A 21,286-nucleotide genomic window follows, 5' to 3' on the forward strand; every position below is an offset into this window, starting at 1 on the left:
TTCTGTGATTGGTTCCCAAATCATGCGAAAATTTCGGCCATGGTCCCCAGGCTGGTGTGCAGTTCGAAATGATTCCAGCGCACACAGCAGTCTGGCGTTAGCCAGGCAAGTAGGTACTTGCACCTGTTAAAATTGCGCCTCTACAGGAATGTTTCCCATAGGTCATGGCAATTCTACAAAAAAAAAAAAAAACGTAAACCGCTTCTATCCATCTCCCAGCTTTTTACGCGTGCACATCCCTCTCTCTCTCTCTCTCTCTCTCTCTCTCTCTCTCTCTCTCTCTCTCTCTCTCTCTCTCTCTCTCTCTCTCTCTCTCTCTCTCTCTCACTCTCTCTGTGTTGCCATCCCCTAAAAAAATCAACAACAACATTATATCCAAGCCAGGGAACGACAGTTACCGCGTGGACCGCTAGCGCCTCTACTATCACTATCCCTGTCCCTCTCCCGTCTGCCGTTCCGTCCTGGATTTACTCTTGCTGCGCTCCCATCTCGCTCGTGATTGGTCCTCCCCCCTCGCTCCGTGCGTGCCTCCCGCGTGCTCGTATGTAAATCCCCGAGCCGCTGAGGTGAGGTAGGGGCTGGTGGCTCCTTGCCTCAGTGGCGCACACGAGCCCGGAGAGCGGCCGAGGTGAGATCTCCTGCTCGTACGCGGGTTAAAGCCGTGGTGGAGCTGCTCTTTACGCATCGGTGCTGAAACTCCGAAAACGACCCGTTGCAAATATTCTTTTAGATTTTCTCTTCGTGGCTCTTCATCCGCTCCTACAGCACAGGCAGGATTTACCCCAAACGCTGCAAACTTCTCTACTCGCCGATATCGGAAATTACGCTTCGCTATTGCGGATTGGAGCTGTGTTTTTTTTCTCTTTTTTTTTTTGGACACGCTGCCACAGATTAAGAGTTTGTGGCGAAGTGTAGCCCCGGCGCTGTGAGCGCTAATCTCGAGTGGATTAACCTTCTGGACGGTCTGGACACAGAGGTAAGGCTCGCCAAGTCTGCATTTTTAGAGCGCGTGGATGCTCGGTGGGGGGAAAGCAAAAAGAGTCTGATGAAAGTGTACGCGCTATCCTGTCTGCTGGAAACATCGTGACTCTTGGCTCCAGCGTGTGTGGTATAGAAGGGGGGAAAGTATTTTCTACAGGCTGAACAGAACTCGTATCGTTTGTGTGAGGGCTGCAAAACACGAGGGAAAACGCGCGATATTCGATTATGTCTTACGATATTTTTATGATATTTTACAAAAACAAGGGTTCATAATAAACGCCAAATCAGGACCAAAACAAGGCTAAAGAAGTAAATGTGGAAGTACATTTGACCTCAACGTTTTGCTCATTTTGAACTTGTTATGTGTAAATCACAGTCAGATGGAAGTGTTATGGGGCTCCTGGCCATATGGTCCTCGCGATGACAATAATTTGGGGATGTATCCTGCGAGTGTACATACAAATGTGAGGTAAGGAAAGGGATGAAATATTTGCTGCAGGCTATGCAAAGCCCACGGAATAGACTATTGTCTGCTACGCATAATCAACAGTGCGGAGAATGACATTTCCAGCGCTATTGTGAGCAGAAAAAAGGACATTATCGGATGTGGAGGTGTTGCTTTGCCATTATGAAAAAGAAGGTGGCATGACAAGGTTGTAAATGGAAACCGCACGGTCAGAGCTGGTCAAGAGGTCTGTTTTTCAAAGCCTGGGGAGAGTTAAGTTTCAAAATTTGACAGGACGTTGACCAAATCTCTGACTAATATGTTGACTTTCTGAAACAGGGCTTTACAGTCACACACAAATACACTGCAATTGTTTAGGTAAAGTACGGTAAAAAAGGTAATAAAGAGTAATTTTCTGACTTTGTACACATCTTAAAGATTGTCTTGCCGTGTTTAATTGACGAAATTGGCACGTGCTATTGTCATTGGTGAGGGTTTTAATCTTCTTTTCTTGTTTTATTGGCATCCGTGGGAGGAGTTATTGTTTTAGTTCTAATAATAAATGCACTTGGCTGGTTTAATCCCATTGTTCTATCTTTCGTTCGTTAGTATTTTTTTTTTATCCAAGTCCTCTCAATCCAAGTTCTGGCATTTCTTAATGTTTGTTTCATGTCTTCAACAAATTAAACTGGTTCAAAGTAGGGCTGAATATGATATGGACACAATCTCGATATTTATGCCAGATCTCGATATCGATACGATGCACCTACAACTACAGGTTCGTTGAAAACCAAGCATTTTTCAAAAAACCAAAAACATAATACAAAAGAGTGCAGTTTTATTGATGAAAATGTATGTTGTTTATATCTTGCTTCTTCAATATTAATATCTTGAATGTTCATATCTCGATATCGATACGATCACGATATATCGTTTATAACAATATTACTCTGCATTGCAAAAATCCAGAACCTATCTAAAATCGCTGAGGCTTCCATCTGACTGAGATTTAGGCACTTTTTGCTGACCCAGCCTGACAGAAAAACATACGGTAACTTCAAATGTGAAGTCTTCTTTTGATGAAAAATTGAAAATCAAATGTATTGTAATCTACTATTTAGAAATGGTTTAGTGTAATGTCGTAATAGCATTGTTATATTATTGTTCCTGGAAATACGCCTTAATCCCGACGCCATTGCTGGTGTTTCCTGGTATAAAGAATGCTGCACACCAAACATACTGCGCTACAGTGTCTATATGGAGTGCCTCCCTCATTGCTAAGCCCCTGGGTTTTTCATATAAAATGAGATTAACTGTGTGCGTATCCTATATAGTGCTGAGTTGGTTTTCTCAAACGCAATATTGCTTTCCATTTTAAGTACGCATTGATACACTGGCACATTTGTCTTATGGTTCAATTTACTTGGCTTAAGGCATAGCTCAAAGTCTGCACTGAAATCCATGCACTTGAAGTAACATTCACGCAGGAAGCTACAGTGGAAAAATAAAGATGATTGTGTGACCACGCAAACATGTTCAGACCAATCATTGCTTTCAGTGAAAACAGTTGTAATATTGATTTATGCACAATGATGTAAATGTGGTTTGTGCTGTCACTGATTCACAATCTGTAAGTTATTTGTAAAATCAGAAAGCAGAATGAGCCCCACAGTTTACGCGCCAGATGTTAGCCACGGTAAAAACAAAAGGACTCCCTGTCATTTCAATCTGTGAAATTGTGAACAGTCAAATGTGTAAATGAGTAAATGAGGAATAATAAACGGTTGTTTATAGAGGACATATCACGCAAAATCGACTTTTTTGGGGGAGGGCTTTACACCGTGTTATGTCGTTCCCTTGTCAGTGACAGATCTGGGGGAGTAATGCACTACATTTGAATAGTTTTGAGTTATCCTCTGGTTAATGCTGTTTAATTTAGCTGTTTCTTCTTCTATGGCGTCAGCAAATTCACTTTGTTTATCTGTTAGGAACTTCATGTGCAGAAGAAGTGCCAGTACAGGCCCAATAAAAACAGTACAGTACATCCAAAGACATACGACACAAACGGCCCGCACTCAAGACGCTCCACCGCCAAATCCAGAACTGATCTCCACATAATTAAAGCCCACGATTCAACATTATATTGGTTCTGAGCCATTTTGGTCTCACAGTGTGTTGCGCATCACCGTGCTGAAGCTGTAAACTACGCCAAAAATCGAAACCAAAAGGTCGTTTTTGAATAAGTTGTTCCTACAGCGGCCAGCAGGAGGAGCCCCATTCCAAGCCTTTGCCTCTATTACATTGTTACTTGTACTAATTCAGTGAGAATTTCAAATATTTTAATAATTTTATAAAATGAAAAAGAACGTTTTCAAATCTATTTTTAGGCCCCATATGCAGGTTATGTCCACTTTTAGAGGGGCACTTAAACAAACTACACAAAAACAAGCTTGTGCTGTTATATATATATATAGTGATATAGTTTTGAGTAATTATTTTTGGTTGTTTCTTGCTCTGCTTTGACCTTACTTGAACTTGAAACTGTCCTTTACAAGTTTGAACCCCATAATCCATCAATAGCTCCGTTCGGCACTCAAAGTGTGTTCTGTGTGGCGCCATTCATTTCCTCGCACGCCATTAGCAGAAAGTGAAAGCTTGTTTTCCATTTTTTATTACACGTCATTCCCACTTCAGCCTGCAGAGAGCAGTCTAATTCTGTCCAGCATAGTCTTACTCCATCCTCTTTTTTCTTCACATAGGCGCTACATTAGGTTTTAAATCAATGCTGAGGTATACAAAAGAATGTTTTTCAGCGGCAGTTATGCTCGATACATCCACTTAAAATGAATAAACTTTTGATGGAGAATATGTATGAAAATGAATTCCGTGTCGCTTAAAGCATTTCATTTATTTGCATAGTACTTGCATGTTATTCCTTCCTTCCTTGGCCCGCTAATCCTTGAGTGACACCGTTAGCTATAGCCGGAGGGATTAGGCTTTTGTTCTGCATCCTCTGCTTTGTGGCTGACTCATTTCATTTGCCAGTACAGTACAGGCTGCGGTGCCAGAAACGGACGCTCATTGTTGTCATATTCAGGATCGGGACCAATAAAAACAAATGTGGTGGGTGAAGCAGATGGAGATAACCTAAAACCAGATTAAGACAAGTCGTATTCAATTTCACAGCTTGGTATTTATGGATGAAGTGATATCAAAACAAAGCGCATATGTGTTCTTGTTTCCTGGTGCTATGCCGGTTGACTTTGTTTTCAAATTTTGGCCACACATCAGACTTTTTTACTTTTGTGTCTTTTGTCTGTAGCGTGTGTGCGCGCTAAGTAAGTTAGTAACTGGTGATTATTTCAAGTTGAGAATTTAATAAGGATCCTGTTGCCACTTGTTGTTTAAACCGTCCAGGTTTAAAGAGACTGGTGGCCTTTTCTCATTGGGCCCCGCTTAAACAACTGTTTTAAGAGTTCAACGTCAACTCACAGCATCAGGGCTGGCTACCGTTAAATGATAGCAGTATGGTATCGGGAAAAAAAAGTCTAGGTACTACCGGTACTTCCAATATGAACGTTTACCCCATTTCCCCCAATTTTTTGACAAATTTTTTGAAAAACATTTTTGCACCAATTTTTCTTGTTTCCCCATTTTTCCCCCCATTTTTTAATTTTATTAATATCTTCCCTATTCTCGCCCCAATTTATTCCACTATTTTTGCTCCATTTTACTAACCTGGCTAACACCATGCTGCTGTGTGCGCTTGAATTATTTCGAACTGCACAACAGCCTGGGGACCATGGCCCAAATTTTCCGGTGGATTTGGGAACCAATCACAGAGCGAGGAGGGACGGCAAGACGATGACGCGCTATTCGATATATGGAAGCTTGTAGTTTATTTACGGATAAAAAAAAAAAAAGTTTATTTACGGATCCAACATGACAGCAGCAGACACGATGGTATTTTTCGATCAAGCTTTAGACCTTGTTCTAAATAATTTAGCTCAAAAGTTTACAGCGGGTACGTCATACGTCATCTCATACGATGATACGATTGGCCATGGCTACGTGCAGACGCATGATAAACTTTTTTTTTTTTTTTCGTATCGCCCAATAAACGAGTATGGACGATCGTAAACCACACCTCTCCTACGAGAAAATGAATTGGTGGTCCCCAGACTAAATATCACTTGTGATTTTAGTCTGGTGTTAGCCAGGCTACCATTTTACATTTCTTTTCCTTATTTTTGCCAATAATTCCTCCCAATTTTCCCAAATTGTTCCCCATTTTTCACAAATTTCTTGACATTGATGATGAACCTGATATTGTACATTTGCAGATCTTTCATGAAATATCTAGTTCTTTCGGAAAAAAAAGTGTCGTTCAAGTACCGGTATTGAAAAACAAGTATGGTTTAAGTACTGGTATCGGAAAAAAATTTTAACGGTACCCATACCTAATTAGCATACGCACCGATTTATGATTTTCCATGTGTGTTTGCCCAGTCAAACAACCATCCCATCAGGTCCGGTGCCACAATCTACTGCTCATGAGTTAGGCGTTCTCCTCATTGAGCTAAACAATCGAAACATCCGCCACATTACCTTTATATTAATGCAATGGAGCAGAGAGTGATAAAGATGTGTTTGACATTACTATGAAATACCTGCAAAAAACGCATTACCCCCTCTTTAAGCAGTGCACAAACCTCTGGGACTTTTTTATTCCAGAGAACAGCTATATTTTATTGTAGCTGGCAGCATGCTTAAAAGTGGCAATAAGTGCTATGAATCATTAAAAAGTGGAACACGTTTCTTCGCTAAAGTCGTTGGTTTCAAAAGCTCATGGTGTTCAATTAAACCTCTGCTCCTATCCGTGACAAACTCCCATCAGTACCCTCTCCTGCTTTGTATATCCCTCAGCATTTTTGCGTTCTCTTAAACAGTCTTTGGAGGACAAACCACAGCACAACAGCTTTCTGCTAATTGTGAGCGTAATCGAAATTCTTAGCGCCACTGAGTGAGCGCTTTTGCTCCGAGTATTCATCTCACAGCCATCTGCGGGCTGGTTTCTACACAGTTACTTTATCTGCACAAAAAGCCCAGATTCCAACGAGATACGATCGACTCTCTCTGGCACGGCACAGGAATAAGTGCGTCTTTGTTTTCCCGAAAAAGCTACATCTGCTAACTGAATGCGTGTTTCAATACAAGGAAGGATTGAATGAGGTAGAGTGGGGGGAGTGGTGGAGCGATATCCTATAGCGCTCTAATGAGGGTCTTTTTTTAGCACTTGTTGCCACTTTCATGACAACAGATGCTAATTGTGAGGACTTTTGACTGCATAATTTGAAATCACGTGTTCCAGAAGATAACATGACTAAATCATTTAAATCATCTTATCATTTAAAGCAGTACTAAGTAACTTATTTACCTTAATAAATCCTTTCCGTAGTCCCTGTGGGGGTAATACAAGTGTTTATGGGATGATTGGAGGTTCTTTCATCTCCTCCTGGTGTCTCTGGACAGAAAACCATGTTTGCAACTTGACTGCCACCGGACCGGAGCAACCAATACACACTAATAGAATCACGAAGAAGAAGCTAACATGCTAACGGGCAAAGCTAACTACGGGCTAGCGTCACTTTAAACAGTATTTACAGCCAAGTTTGAATGAAAAAAAATATTTCCATTGTATAATTGTATGTACAGTAACCCTCTCTCCCTTCGCCTTTCCTGTCAGCGTAGTATTTACTCTCCAAGACGATTAATAAGTTAAAAAAATCGTAACTTGCTACGACACTTGCAGTTACGCTTAAGGCCTCTAGGGGCAAGAGTTACTTAGTACTGCTTTAATATATTTGAATATAGCGCACTTACCAAAAGGTGTGAGATTGAAGTAGACTCTATTGAAAAGACATTTGTCTTCTGCATTTCACCCATTCTTCAATAGGGTTAAAGGAATAGTTCACCATTTTTATTTTTACATACTGATTTATGTTCTTACCTGATCTTAGACGAGTTGGTGCATACCTGTCTGGTCTTTGTGCGTGCCCTCAGTCACGCAAAAAGATGTTGTTGGTATTTGGCCTCTCCCAGTATCTTCCTATAGCTCCAAACGGGGTGAAGTTAGAAGCGACCAAGCTCTTCCACGGGCAGGTACGTATCAACTCGTCTAAGCTCAGGTAAGAACATGGGCCAGATCTTGTGGCGGCGCACGGGGCGGCGCAGGCTCTTGGCGAATTATTTTCAGAGTGGCGGCGCTATTTGTGCCATTCGCCTCGACTGCACTGATGGAAACACGGCTGACATTCACTTCCTCGTTTACATTGCGCTCTCTACATAGGCTCTCACAGGTCAAACTAAAAACTTTATTTACCCCATCGTGAGCTAAACGATGTTCACGTCTCGAGAGAAAAAGAGCTACAGCGTCCGCTGTGGCGCGGATCGGCCCGCGCTTGGCGTGAACGCGAAGCAAAACAAAAGCACATGTTCACCCCCCACTCCCACACAACCACTCTCCTGGATGCGGAGTCGATCTGGTTGGAGGAAAATGTGTGCGTCTCCACCCACGTAAATGCGCTAAGTCTGGAGTGGCAAGATCACAAAGTGCGCTCCGACTGAGCGCAAAATGTCACGTTATCGTCTCCGTTTTGATGCACAAGATCGGGCCCCATATCTCAGTATGGAAAAACTGTGAACTATTCCTTTAAGGCAAGAGCAGTGGGTGACCTCAGTGCTTCGCCTATAGCAGTGTCCGTCCCTCCTGGCCCGAGATAAATGTCCATACTCTGATTTGCGCACAAGACTGGCTGCAACAGTTGTAAAATACTCAAAAATACAAAATAATATTGTCAATTTCTTAAAAAATCCGGGGGACAGACCTCGGATCCCCCTTTTTAGTTTATGTGGACAACAAAACCACTACTTGTGCAATCCGTCTTTTGATAAGAAAAAAAATAGCCCGTGACCAAGTCTATATGGGACCCATCTCTAGGTCGTGAGTGAGGTCTTATTGGGCATGATTTGGGTGTAAACCACAGCAACCGGAGGAAACACGCCACATTTCTGTAGTTTGCTGCTTCCTGGGTTTCTATGCTACTCTACTGGGTAAAGAGTTACAAAACATTGAATTGTGGATCCTATTTTCTTTGGATGAGAATTGATTCTGAGCAATCTAGCGTTAAACAGACATTGGACCTTTTTTTGTTAATCCAATGATGTGAACAAGACTTGAAAATATGCTAAATCTGGGCTAAAAGAAGGCAGCTAAATTACAAAAATCAAGGCTAAAACTTCTTTTGTGTGTGGCTTCTTGCGATTTGGATATTAACGCTAACTACATCATACAGCACACAACATCTTCGAAACATTATATCAATGGCGGATGGCTTTGAAAGAGAACTGCTAAGACCTTGCTTCCGAGACAACAGCTTCCACATCAGCATATTTCATTATATACCAAACCGTTTTACTCGGAGAACACAGCGTCAAACCTTAACAGCGCCATTCCCTTCTCCTCATGCGGCATTATTGTCACTTCGGTTCCAATCTCGCTGCCACTCCGCTCTTCCGCTCTCCCTTATCCTCGAAGCGTTCACTCGCGGCGGCCCCTACTCTCCGCTCCCAGCCGCTTTGATCACTTTCCAGGTGATTTTGTGCCTCAACTTAAAACAATATTGATTCAAACGCGGCGCTGCTTCCCCGTGGCGCCGGGAGACACTCGTTGTAATGAAAAAGCTATGTGGGCCCATTACCAGTGGCTCTGAAGCTCCCTTCCCTCTCGTTCTCTCTGCTACCTGTTGTGAGCGATGCTTAATTAGGTCAGAAGTGGGAACGGAGGAACAGGTTGACACATATTTGAGGGTCGCGAACAGTTGTGGAAGTAGCTTATTAAGGTGAAACACACTCCCTGAATAAAAAAAACAAGTGGCCACCTGGGTTAAACTAACTGTTATGATCCGGAGCTGGTCAAGTCTAGGTTCAGCAACACTATCAGCCCCAAGAATGAGATCAGCTGGCCACTTGAATGACCAGGTTATTCCATCGATGGATCATTTTCACAGTCCAGATCTTGACCTCGTTGAGAATCTTTGGGATGTGCTGGAGGAGGCTTTTGCGCTGTGGTCACGCTCTCCCGTCACCGATACAAGATCTCAGTGAAAAACAATGAATGCTACACTGGATCTTTTGACATTGCAGAAGCTTATCAAAACAAGGCCACAGCGAATGCATGTTGTAATCCAAGCTGAAGGCGGTCCAGCCTGTGTGTGACTTTTTTATTTTTGGTCAGGCAATACATATAAGCTTGAGGTCAGTGAATCACGTACGCAGAGTATAGTTTATGTAATGCTTTTCATGAATGCGGGTTGCAAATTGGTTCACAACGGGAAAAACCAGGACTACAGCCAAGCCGACAGTAGTTAAAGCATGGCTTCAGTTAGACAGTCTGCTGTGAAAAATTGAGATTTCATGACACAAATTAGGGTTCAGACAAACCAATTTATACATCGATCCAACATCACAACAAAACGACCCTCCCGAGCAGACAATCTGGCGCTAACTTTAAAGTGATCAATCAAATTCCTCCCCTCTTTAACCAGAAAGCCCTTCTTTTGGTGAGTTCCAGGCAACTGGCAATTGGTATTGTTCCCACTTGAAAATTACGCCGTACGACCTTAGAGCGCTTCAGGTGATCAAACTCCATCCATCCATCCATCCATTTTCTTCCGCTTTATCCGGGGCCGGGTCGCGGGGGCAGCAGTCTCAGCAGATTAAACTCGTATGTAACAAAAGGGCTAATGCTACAACAGTTAGCTCATACGATGCGAACATAATATGAAAGTTTCTCCAAACCAGATATAAATAAAATCATGCAACCAAAAGTAACGTTCACTTCACTAATTGTTTTGTTATCGTTGTAACATTAGCTGCGGGCGTCCACTGGGCACCGGGGGCCGCCATTACTGTCTTCATCTCGTATACGAACTCGTAGCTGTCTTGAGGTTTGTAATTGTAATTACCAGTTGTAATTACCAGTTCGAGACGCGTTCTAAGTAGGAGGTGGGAATTTTACCAGTTGCCCGGAACGCACCATAGGTTTGCAAAATGAGGAGAGCAGGAAAAGAATTTTCAAAAGTAAACAATCAAGGAAAACAGAAAAAAAGTGAGTGCATCAGTAGGTCCAAAAAAGTAGGCGCAGGTGCTCTTCAGAGATCAGGTATAAAACTTGATGAGCAGAGGGAAAAAAAAGTGATCTGAGGCACTCTGACTTAGTTAAAAGTCCTTTTTTGAATGGACATGCCGACATGTTTCGACCTAGAGATGGTCTTCCTCAGGGCATATCAGTAAACAATCAAGCTCCTCCCCCTCGCTCCTTATTGGACCTAACAGGCTGGTTCAAAAATCTTGTCTCATTGGTCAACGCGGGAGGATACTAGACTCTGACTGCTGAGAAACAGAAACGAGGGACTTTACAAAAAATGATATGTATATATTATTTCTTACTATTCTGCCAGGGGGTTGATTTTGCACATTTTATGAAATGTGTATTACATTGACTTCCGGACTATCACTTTACTGTATGGAGTTTGAAGGAGTAAAAAAGGAATCAGTTGTGCGAGATGGTTAATTTGAACATTTCGTGCTTAAGCGGAGGTTCAATGAAAATGTCTGGTCTATTCTCATGAACCACTTTAGCTGAAGTCGTAGTGTGTTTTATTTTTTTAAATTCTGATAAAATGTCATCAAAAACTGAGATTGGAAGAAATTGTAGTTGGGAAAAACGACAGTAGCTCAGTGGTTAGAGCACCACGGACGATCAAAATCCAGCTCTGACCAGTTGTGGCCTTTGACTCCGTGTTGCTTATCTTTGAACATGTTGTGCGAGAGAGTGATCGCCGCACAGCTTCATAACACAGGGCGTGGAGTGCGGATGAATAAATGATCCCCTGCGAAGCGCTTTGGGGCCATGCCTGTGAAAAGTGCCAAACAAACAGGTTTCCCTCTCGATCTAGAACACCCAAACAAACTTGACACAGAAGTGCGCTTAGGATTTGATTCATGCGCGAGCAGCTTGAGCATTTTTGGTTTGCGCGCCGAGTTGACAACACCAGTCCGTAGGTATTCTCTAAACGAGCTACCACGTGTTGGGGGATTTAGAGTGTAACTTTTCCCCCTTTTTTTCTTTAACATTTAGCGCTGTTTACCTCCTCGGAGCAGGTGTTTAAATGCCAAGCCAAGACGTGGAGGAAAAAAAAAAGCTGTTTTTACTTCATCGCTAATGTACTGGCCTTGCTCCAGCCTTTTCCCCCCCAAATCTCAAAGCACCCAGTTGTTTTCCTTCTGAGACCACACATACGCGATGGAAACATGAAAAACCTATATGCCGCCTGTATGGAGCTAATGCATCCCCTTGGCTGCCCGCCTAGTTGTTGCCGCCTGTGTGCGTGTCTTTAGAGATAGCGATCTTGGAAATCCATTATGTTTGTGTAAGATTTCCCAGGCAGGCGTGTATACTGATGGCTATGCCCCTCTTTTTTTTTTTTTTTTTTGACAATTCTCAACACATTCTCACCTGCCCATTACCAGCGCCATCGCTGCCGTGAAGAAGGCATGTTTATATATAACAATGCAAACTTGCTGGAATATACAGTTGGATCTACAGTATGTGTGTTTTGTGGTAGAAGACCATACAGTTCTTTCTTTGAGGCCAATGCCTGATGTAAGAATCATAAAACATAAACAAATGAATAAAAGGGAGCAATGCCAAATGGTCGCTTTTTATTCAGCGCTTGGTCTCCTTCACTACAAAACATCTAGCTGTTAGCATTGTGCAGTTCCAAAATGCTTCACCCCACGCTTTGGGCAGCAGGCACCGAGTGGCTTTGCCAGTTAGCCTGTTAGCTTCTTCTTTGTGCATCCTTTAGTGTGTATTGGGGCCACCGACCCGTAGGCAGCGAAGTTGCAAGTGTAATTTTCTGGCCAGAGACACCGGGGGAGATGAAATACCCCCCAATCGTCCCATTAACACTTGTGTTACCCCCAGAGGGACTACGGAAAGGATTTACTAAGGTAAACGAGTTACTTAGTACAGCTTTAATTCGAAATACAAAATCTAGGCTGCAAAGTGAGACAGGGGCAAAGATTTAAAATAGAACCGTCGTACGACCAAAGAGGAGCTGCAGTGTCTGATATTTTGGAATGCTAGTCACACAGTGAGCCTCCTCTCGCTGCAACTAGGATCTCTGTCTCAAGTGTCTCGTCAATAGATACAACATCAGGGCACCGTGAGTCACAAGCAAAACAGGCCAGGCGTGAACAGGTCCTGTGCATTACTTTCCTCGCACGTTTTTCTGTAAATAAACACCGCTAGCATGCGGCGCTTGCCTCAGCTAAACACACACCGTCTGGAGCCTGAAAGTCGCTGTGCTAAACTTTGGTGGTAACGACGATTCTCTCTTTGGACTATCGCACAGTGAAGATGAGTGGAGACGAGTGCAGGCTCACAGTTTTACATTCCCCATGTCTTGCAATGTGACATCTTGCAGGACAAAATTATCCTTTAAGCTAAAGGCTTACACTGATTTAATGCTAACAAATAGCACAATAGCACCACCGTTTGATCTGATTTTTATTAAACACACTTGGCGTCTTAGTCAGTTTTTTTATGTCTTCTTTAATTTTTAATTGATGTTAAAATGTGGACAGGAAGTAGTCTTTACCATAACACTGGCCAGCATTGAGTCAGCCAAAACCATTCCCACAGACTTTTCACTATTCTGGAGTAGTTGAGAATAGTTCTGCAGTCCTTACATAAGTCCAGTCAGTGTTCCCAATCGTACAAAATCAAGCCTTCAATCCTTCAAACCCTAACCCTAAGGAGGTTAGGGTGTGTGTGAAGGCACAGCGAGCTACACAGTTGAGGAACATTGATGCCAGCGACTTCTGGAGCTACTGCTGTTCCCTGCTGACCCATTTTGCGTAAGCTACACCTGGTTTACAGACATTCCACATGTAAGACTTCCACATTTAGCTCGAGTGTGTGCATCTGCCAAGCTCAAGTTGTGCATGTAAATACTGAGTGCATGTTTTCAAATCAAATCATGCCACCTAGAAAATGTCATGAGTGATATTATATTCATTACATTTACCATCGCACTCTTATCAAAAAGGTTCAGGTGTACGTACGCTATTCTTAACTTGTCCCCTGGATTTTATTGCTTTTGCTTTAGTGTAACATGCAATCTCATTTTTTTATTTTATCAGCAAACCCTCCACAACTTTTTTATTTCATTAAATAAAAAGTCTATTTAACGGAAAACATTTTTTTGGTTGTATTTTCTGTTTGCAATGCTTTGAAAAGCATTTCCTCCAATAACATCACATATCCCAATCTATTATGCGGCCTCGGCGAACATCCCTCATATTTTCCTCCTCCATTGTTATTCTATTCAAACAGGGGATTACAATGGTTAAATGGGTTTTAGTAATCCCGTCATTTCAAGTACACAGGCTTCTTGCAACTATTCAATCAGAATCTCTGTGCCTCCCACCGCTCGTCTTCTGTGGGGAAAACAAACTAGTATTTCTCCATTTGAAGGTTTTTAAAGGTAGCGCGTTTCATGTTAAGGTGGCTCAGCCCCTCCACACTCCCACAATAACATTTTCCTTTTCATCCCTTCCCACTCTGAGCTCCGATGCTTTTCGCTGCTGCCAACTCCCATCTCTGTCTGTGAGCCCCGGCCCTTTGTTGTACCATCTCTCAGAATGTGGAATCTTTATTGAACAAACCTACACATAGTGAGATGTGTTTTCCGCTTGCTATGTAACGCAAACAGTAGCTTCTGACATTCTTGACTGTTTCTGTGCTGTTTGATGATGTGAAACAAGACCGTTTTCTATCGTTTGCATCTGCATTTGTCCCTACTGGAAACATGTAAAGAGTAAACTTATGTTAATCTTATATTTATATGCTTTGTGGCTGTGGGTGAGAACGATTGTTAGGCTGTGTTTTTTTTAGCCCGTGGTTTATGTGATACCAAGCGCTAATTTGAGTGTATGTTGTGTCTTTGTGTTGTGAATCATTCATTATGTTGGGCAAATTGACTTTTTTTGGCTTATAACCATGTTAAATCATCATAAACATACCTGAGGTTGTGTTTGATTTCATTATATTGAGTCTGTATTCTTCTTTCAGAATGGGAACTATCAATAATGCTGAATAAATTTGCCAGTCTCACCAGCCTCTTGCCCTTCCCAGAATTGGTCCTCGCCTCAATGGGGTCCTAAGCCTTGTACCGCTGAGGAGCCATAATGTCTGCATCCCAAGACTAGACTTTTTTGTTTGTTTGTGAGTGTGTTGTTGTTTTTTCTTTTCAAGGGGCCTTTACAACATGTCACCCTCAATCTAGTCCTGTTTACATGGACATTTCACACACTTGCAATGCTGTAGCTACAGGCGAATGGACAGTGAACAGCCGTAAGGTGATAGTACATTTTTTCCCCTCATATTTATATCAGTAATGCTCAGCAAAAGTTTCCAATTGATCTATTTGTTTCCCTATTCACCTGCAGTGTCTCGCCTTAATGGCCAGGGCTAAATGTGATTTACAACTAACTCAAACCTGCACCTGGTTACTGACTGGTTATTTTGATCATACAGCTGAGATTTAGCCTGATGACAATTAGTTTTAAACCATACACACTCTCAGAACCGAGGGACAGTTATTGAAAGTAACTCCATGGTACTAAAATCTCAGATCCGCAAGACTCAATTCCCCTTTAAGACAAATAAAACCACTTTTCTCTCTTCTATTGTGTACACGGGGACTATCCTTTGGTCGACATAACAGGGCGATAGTACCGAGTCAACATTTGTTCTGTCGCATAGTGGAGGAAAAAAAAACAGGAGGCAAGCATCGCGCAAGACACGTGAGGAAGCCTAGCGGTGTAGTAGACTACGGGCGAGAGCAGGAATACAAGATCCAGCTCTGCTCCACATACAATAATTTCTCCCACAAGTCTAATGGCGATGGAATCACGGATATTTGTAACACGTCATTCAAAAGCAGAAGTCTTTGCCAAATACCCTGTGTCTTTTATCTCTTTATAGTGCTTCATCTGCTGATTCTGCAGAAGTCCCTGTTGTTATGGGATTTTTCATGTGCAGCTGCAACACAAACTAAAGTAGCCCATGAAGTTTCCGTTGCATTCTTCAATAATACCTGTCTTCAAAGTCACCAGATCAGACAGAAATAAAACAACCCTTTCTCAGATAAAATAAAAATGTATCACACTGTACATTTCGTGGCATCAAACTGCAGCTGTATAATCCACGCCGAATCCTGACACGATCTGTGGCATTTAAATTTCCCTTTGAGGATAATGATTTTAGATTTTTAAAGGGGGAAATTCAACATGAAAGACTGAGCAGATCAAAAAGGGAAGCCAAGATAGCAGCACTAAACTTTGATGGTAAAGACGTTTTAATGGTCGGTAATAGAAAATGGCAAATCAAACATACAAGATGCAAAAGAGGCCATGTTTTTGATGTTCTTGGCCTTGTATGGAAAAGGAAAATTGTTTAATATGTCTTAGCTGAATATTTAATTCCATACTGAGTAACATTTTGACAAATATATAGAATAAGATACTGGCATTCATAGTGTTTTTGCTCCAAAAACAGGTGTTCTTACTGTCATAGAGACAACACCAGCTTATTTGCTTTGCTTTGAGCAGCAGCAGCAAAACAAGGGTTTTAAATACACTGGGCCCTTTTCCAAACTCTTTATTTTGATAACCCACAACGGTAATAGCATTGTACGTGTCAACTGGGATCATAATTTCACAGCAGTTTAGTTGCTCTAGTGACATAACAAAATATAACCTGGAATGTAAAAATGTATTTCCTATCTCAAAGCATTATCTTAGGGCCTGCTTGCACACTCCTTGGGGAGGAGACCACACATTTTGCCAAAGCATGAATGTGTCCTTGTTGGATGGACAGATTGGCAACACCAACATTCTCATGCTGAAATCTGCTTAATGATTTGGCATATGTTTGCATTTGCGGCTGTAATGGTTTGGGGCAGATACAAAAGTGTCCTCGCTTTTATTTTCACATTCAATTTCATGTTTGTCAATTGTATAAGACATTTCTTAGAAGAAATTCAGTATTCGACCTGTCAACACTGACATTGGGATGTTTGCCTGTTTCTGTAAATATTACCTACTTGAAATGTTTTGATATGTACATGGCCTTTAAGGGGCAGTAATCCAAACAAAATGTGATGTGTTGTAGGGATTATGACAGGACTGATGCAAAGTGAAATGCAGTAATTGGGTAAGTGTTGTGCGAGGTTGACGACAGGAAGTTGTGAAACTGTCTGTAATGTGACTGTAACTGGGGCTTAATGCTGGGGGAATTCATTTAGAGCGCTGTGGTATTGTTGTTTTACTTTTTCTTATAGAATGCGCGTTGTTCATTCATTTTGTATCCAGGGACTACAGATGCAAACTGGCTATTTAGCTATAATCTGGTGCAGTACATCTCTGAACAAAACAAAACATCATCTCCTCTTATATATACATATATATATCTTAGGCGGCAGGCTAGGGCTTTGTTTTGTGGCTGTAGGTTCCAGGGGCGCGCCACGTTGTGATTGAGCTCAAAGTGGACCGTTTAAATTGTACTTGCGAAGTAGCACCATTTCGTACATTGGACCAGAACAAGGGTCTGGGCGCCACTGTTGGAAAGCAGACAATCTCGCCCGTTCGCAGTTTCAACGCTCTGGCAGATGGTGGTACTATTAGAGAGAAGTAGCTCACAACTTAAAGAGCAAAGGGTCACTGGCTCAGAGCAGTAATCCGCAAGTCATCAGAAGCGTGTCTGCCAAGCGTGTCCAGTCTCTCCCTGCCTATTCTGTCATACAAACCTAACAGATGAGGTTTGTCAATATTTTAGATGGTTCTATCCAGTCATGTTGATTTCATGACATGTGTGTGTTATCTCCATCATTTACACAATAACAGTAGTGATAGGATTTACGGCTCTTTTCTGGGAGTCAAGTCTTTTGGATCCGTTCATTTCAAAAAAGCAGATTTTTTAATAACGCCAGCCAGATAACTCAAATATCTAAGCTGCGATCAATAAAAGGCACACTTTTTTTGATTTAAATAATATAAAATGGTAATGGAACTGATGTTTACGCTTTGAAAAATGTCCTTGTAAATAAAATCATGCACCACAACTAATAAAAAGAGGCTGCAACTGTTTCACACACCATTTTTAGTGCCAAAAGGTCTGGGTAAAATTGACCGAAGAAGGTCTGTCTCTTTTCACAACTAAGATCTGGGTTGAATGGTTCAAATTCCCAACGGAATCAGAAAACTTACCGTACTATACATCTTTTTGCTTTGTTTTTGGTCTTAAAGGAATAGGCCACCGTTTTTACATACTGAGATATGTTCTTACCTTAGCTTTGACGAGTTCTTTAGGACCAGTAATCTTCACTTTTCTGCGCAGTAATCTTCACTTTACTGTGCGGATGCCAAACTACTCCTGGTATAATTACGCCTTACAATATAGTTCCCCCTTTTATCCGCTTAGAAAATCCACATTGTTTAATTTTGTGTAATTATACTTTGTAGTGTAACACTTCACGTAACCATATTTAAATAGGGAAAACGTGGAAGAGCTTGGTAGCTTCTATCTTGACCTGTTTTGGAGCTATAGAGGAGAGGGGGAGAGGCTAAATGCTAACGCCGTCTGCGCTGTGTTTACGTGACTGAAGGCACGGGTGAAGACCAGACAGGTCCTAAAGAACTCGTCAAAGCTAAGGTAAGAACATATCTCAGTATGTAAAAACAGTGGCCTATTCCTTTAATATTCATGTAACTCAAATAAACCCCCTCAAAAAATGATGTTCCTGTTCAATTTCAAAGTCTTGATTTCAAGCTAAAGCAATTTGACGGATCTATGGCAGCAGTCTCAAGTTTCGACCTCTAACTTTTAAAACGCTGAAAGACTGCGGCCCCGTCTAAGTGGACTTTTTGACTTGACTTGCTGAAGTCCAATTATACAGTTATAGATTAAAGGTCGCCTTATGGCAGATGGTGTATTATAAAAGTCACGCTGACCATTCAGTTATTTGGACGCTTCAGCTTTAGTATTTCATGTTTATACCATAGAATAGAATGTGTGTGTGGATTCAATGTGACTCAGCCGTGATTACAGTGAAATGAGTCAAATGCACACATGCACACAACATGCACGCAACAGGAACTGCGTCGTCTGGCAGCATCTAAATATCTAAAAACACTCTATGATCTATTTAAGCTTACAGTATCTGCCCGTTTTGGCCGTGTTGCTTCTGTAAACCGGTAAAAAACAGTGGAACTTCCAAGGCCCAATGGTATGTCCGCGGGTTTTGGATGTTTTTTCAGATACTTTTGGGTAGGTGATAGTCGGCAACCTTGGCCAACTCCCATGATAAAATAAATCTTTAAGGCATTTTCACTTGTTCTGGTGCATGTTTTATTTATGTTATTATATGTTATTATATTTATTTAGGCCCATTTTCTAGTTTTATAGTTAAAAGTTGGCCATGACAGTCTACATAAAGCGTGATTATAAGCATGAATCGCTCGTTGTATTGATCACGAACTTGGGGAAAGAAAATGAAAGTTGGCTGTATAAATCTGAGCCCCTGGTCATGCTTGTGTACAGCAGTGAGATCAATACAGGCTCACACCATTTGTGAGGGTAATGTAGCAAGGTGGAAGATTTCATAACCTGTGTATCATTTAACACTGAACATTCAGGCTATGGAGAATGTATTTCAAGCTGGTCAAAATAGCCTCAACACTAACCAAACTGTACTTGATTTAATTTGAATTACATTTTTTTTATTTGCGAATTGGAGTTAGGATTAGTACTGCACCTGGCAAGAGAAAGTATTTGAATGTTTTTCTTTTATACAATATGTGGAGCAAGAAGTTCACTTGTAAAAAGAGTCTTAAAGGGACTATACAGAGTTTAAAAATGTTAAAATGATGTATTTTCCTCCTCCTACGTGTTCCAGCCATGTCCTAAGGTGTAGAATGAGCTCAGACCTGTTCACCACAACTGCCTACAAAATCCTGCACTTGTTGCGACCCAGCTCTGCTAAGGTGAAGGGGAAGTAACAAAACCAAGATGTGAAATAGTAAAAAAGGAGTGCAAAGGTAAATTGAACAAAGGTTTCAAAGGGGTTCCAAAACAAAGCTCAAACTAATAATCAAACGAAGTACAAAAAGCAAAACCAGTCTCTAACTAAGTCTTAAGGACTAGACTACGAGTGTCTTTACAACACATTCAAAGTGACACAGAGCAAAGTGGCATGCTGTTCACATCAAATCCCAGCAGCCCTGAATGGCAGATTGGCAGGTCTTTTAAGGGTGTGGCCGCTCAGGTGGGAGCCCAGGGTTGGCCCGACTCTGGGGCGGCGCACCAATCGCAGGCCAGGGAAGCAGTAGGACCATTATCCAATCAGGAGCCAGGCTCAGAGACAGTCCACCAATGGCTGTCGAGGACTTCCACAGTCACAGGGTTCAGCACACAAGATGACACCACAAAAGGGGTATGGCCAAAATGTGTTATTTCAGTCCAAATTTTCCGTCATGCACGAGTTTAATATAGAAGGTGCAATTACACGTATGACCTGAGGTGGCAGTAGTGAGTATAAAATGACCAACTTGTATCTAGCCCCTTTAACGAACCCTACACCTACATTGTGATTTGGCTTCATTCTTTTCTTACAAAGTTGAACCATAAGCCACACAAATTCTCATTGGACGACACGCCAAATTGAATTGGCTTTATGAAGTTAATATTTTAGGTTTACAATGGGTTAGTATTATGGTGAAAGTTAAAAAAAAGGGATATGTTTTTGGTGAGAAAAAAGCCTTTTTATTAAACTTGCAGGCTTGTTGTTTATCACATAACCATGGGAGTATTGCTCTCTGAAAGTTGTGAAACATGTTTTAAACTCATCCCTGTGAAGAATTTGGATGTTTGTTAGAAATGTGTTTGGAATATTAAGGATGTGTCTTGAAAATGTTGGTGCTCCCTGTTGCATCGCCAATTCAAGTAGTTTTGGCCGTACAAAAATGGCGGCAGGAGTGGGACATTGGGGGTAAGGAAGAAAATGGATACGCTGATACGGCTTGTGATCCTCCTGCTGCAGATACAATGTTTATCTGTAGTGTAGTCTGTAGCCTGTGATTGGCCGACAGTGACAAACTTTCCTGATTGAACTGACGCATCGTTTCCAGTTTCTTCCTCTAAACTTCCTCTCAAATCCTCTTTTCAACCTTTCCCTTTGATTCCCCGTCGCCACAAACAAACTCCAGCGTCCCGTCCCCACAGCTGCCACTTTGCACTTGCGGCTCGACCCTCCGCTAATTTGGAGAGTTTGGATGCACATTATTCATCACACACCTGAATGAACCCCTGGTGGGAAAACCAAGGTATGCTAATACGGCTTTTGTCACGCGCCGCTTTGCTCGGCGAGCTCGGCGAAACATCACAGGATTCCAAACAGCGTAAAAAATGTTGTGCGCCATTGGATGCATCCGGAACACACAGCTACGAACAGTTAGCAGCGAAGCACGTCCCAGAAGTTGCTTTTTCAATTGTTATACGAAGAGAACTGTTCGGGTTAGCCTGGACATATTGTTTTCTTAAGCAGATCCGTCTCTCCCTGAACTAATGTTTCCATAGGACGGAGATTCTTTTTAGCCTTACGTAACCCCACACCGTTCTGCCACTCCAGCGCAGGATTAGAGTCCACTCAAGCACAAAGCAGTGTCCTTCAC

General features: G+C 41.9%; 1 protein-coding gene across 1 annotated transcript in view; it reads left to right on the forward strand.

The window, feature by feature from the left end:
- The first annotated feature begins 404 nt into the window (after nucleotides 1–404).
- The window catches only part of fstl5 (follistatin-like 5), a 345,847-nt gene continuing 324,965 nt past the window's right edge, over nucleotides 405–21,286 (forward strand). Inside the window, exon 1 of the mRNA XM_079557268.1 lies at nucleotides 405–976. The gene's annotated coding sequence lies outside the window, so the exon portion shown is untranslated. The remainder of the gene's footprint in view (nucleotides 977–21,286) is intronic.

The sequence above is a fragment of the Gobius niger genome, assembly GCF_951799975.1.
Source record: "Gobius niger genome assembly, chromosome: 5".
NCBI lineage: Eukaryota > Metazoa > Chordata > Actinopteri > Gobiiformes > Gobiidae > Gobius > Gobius niger.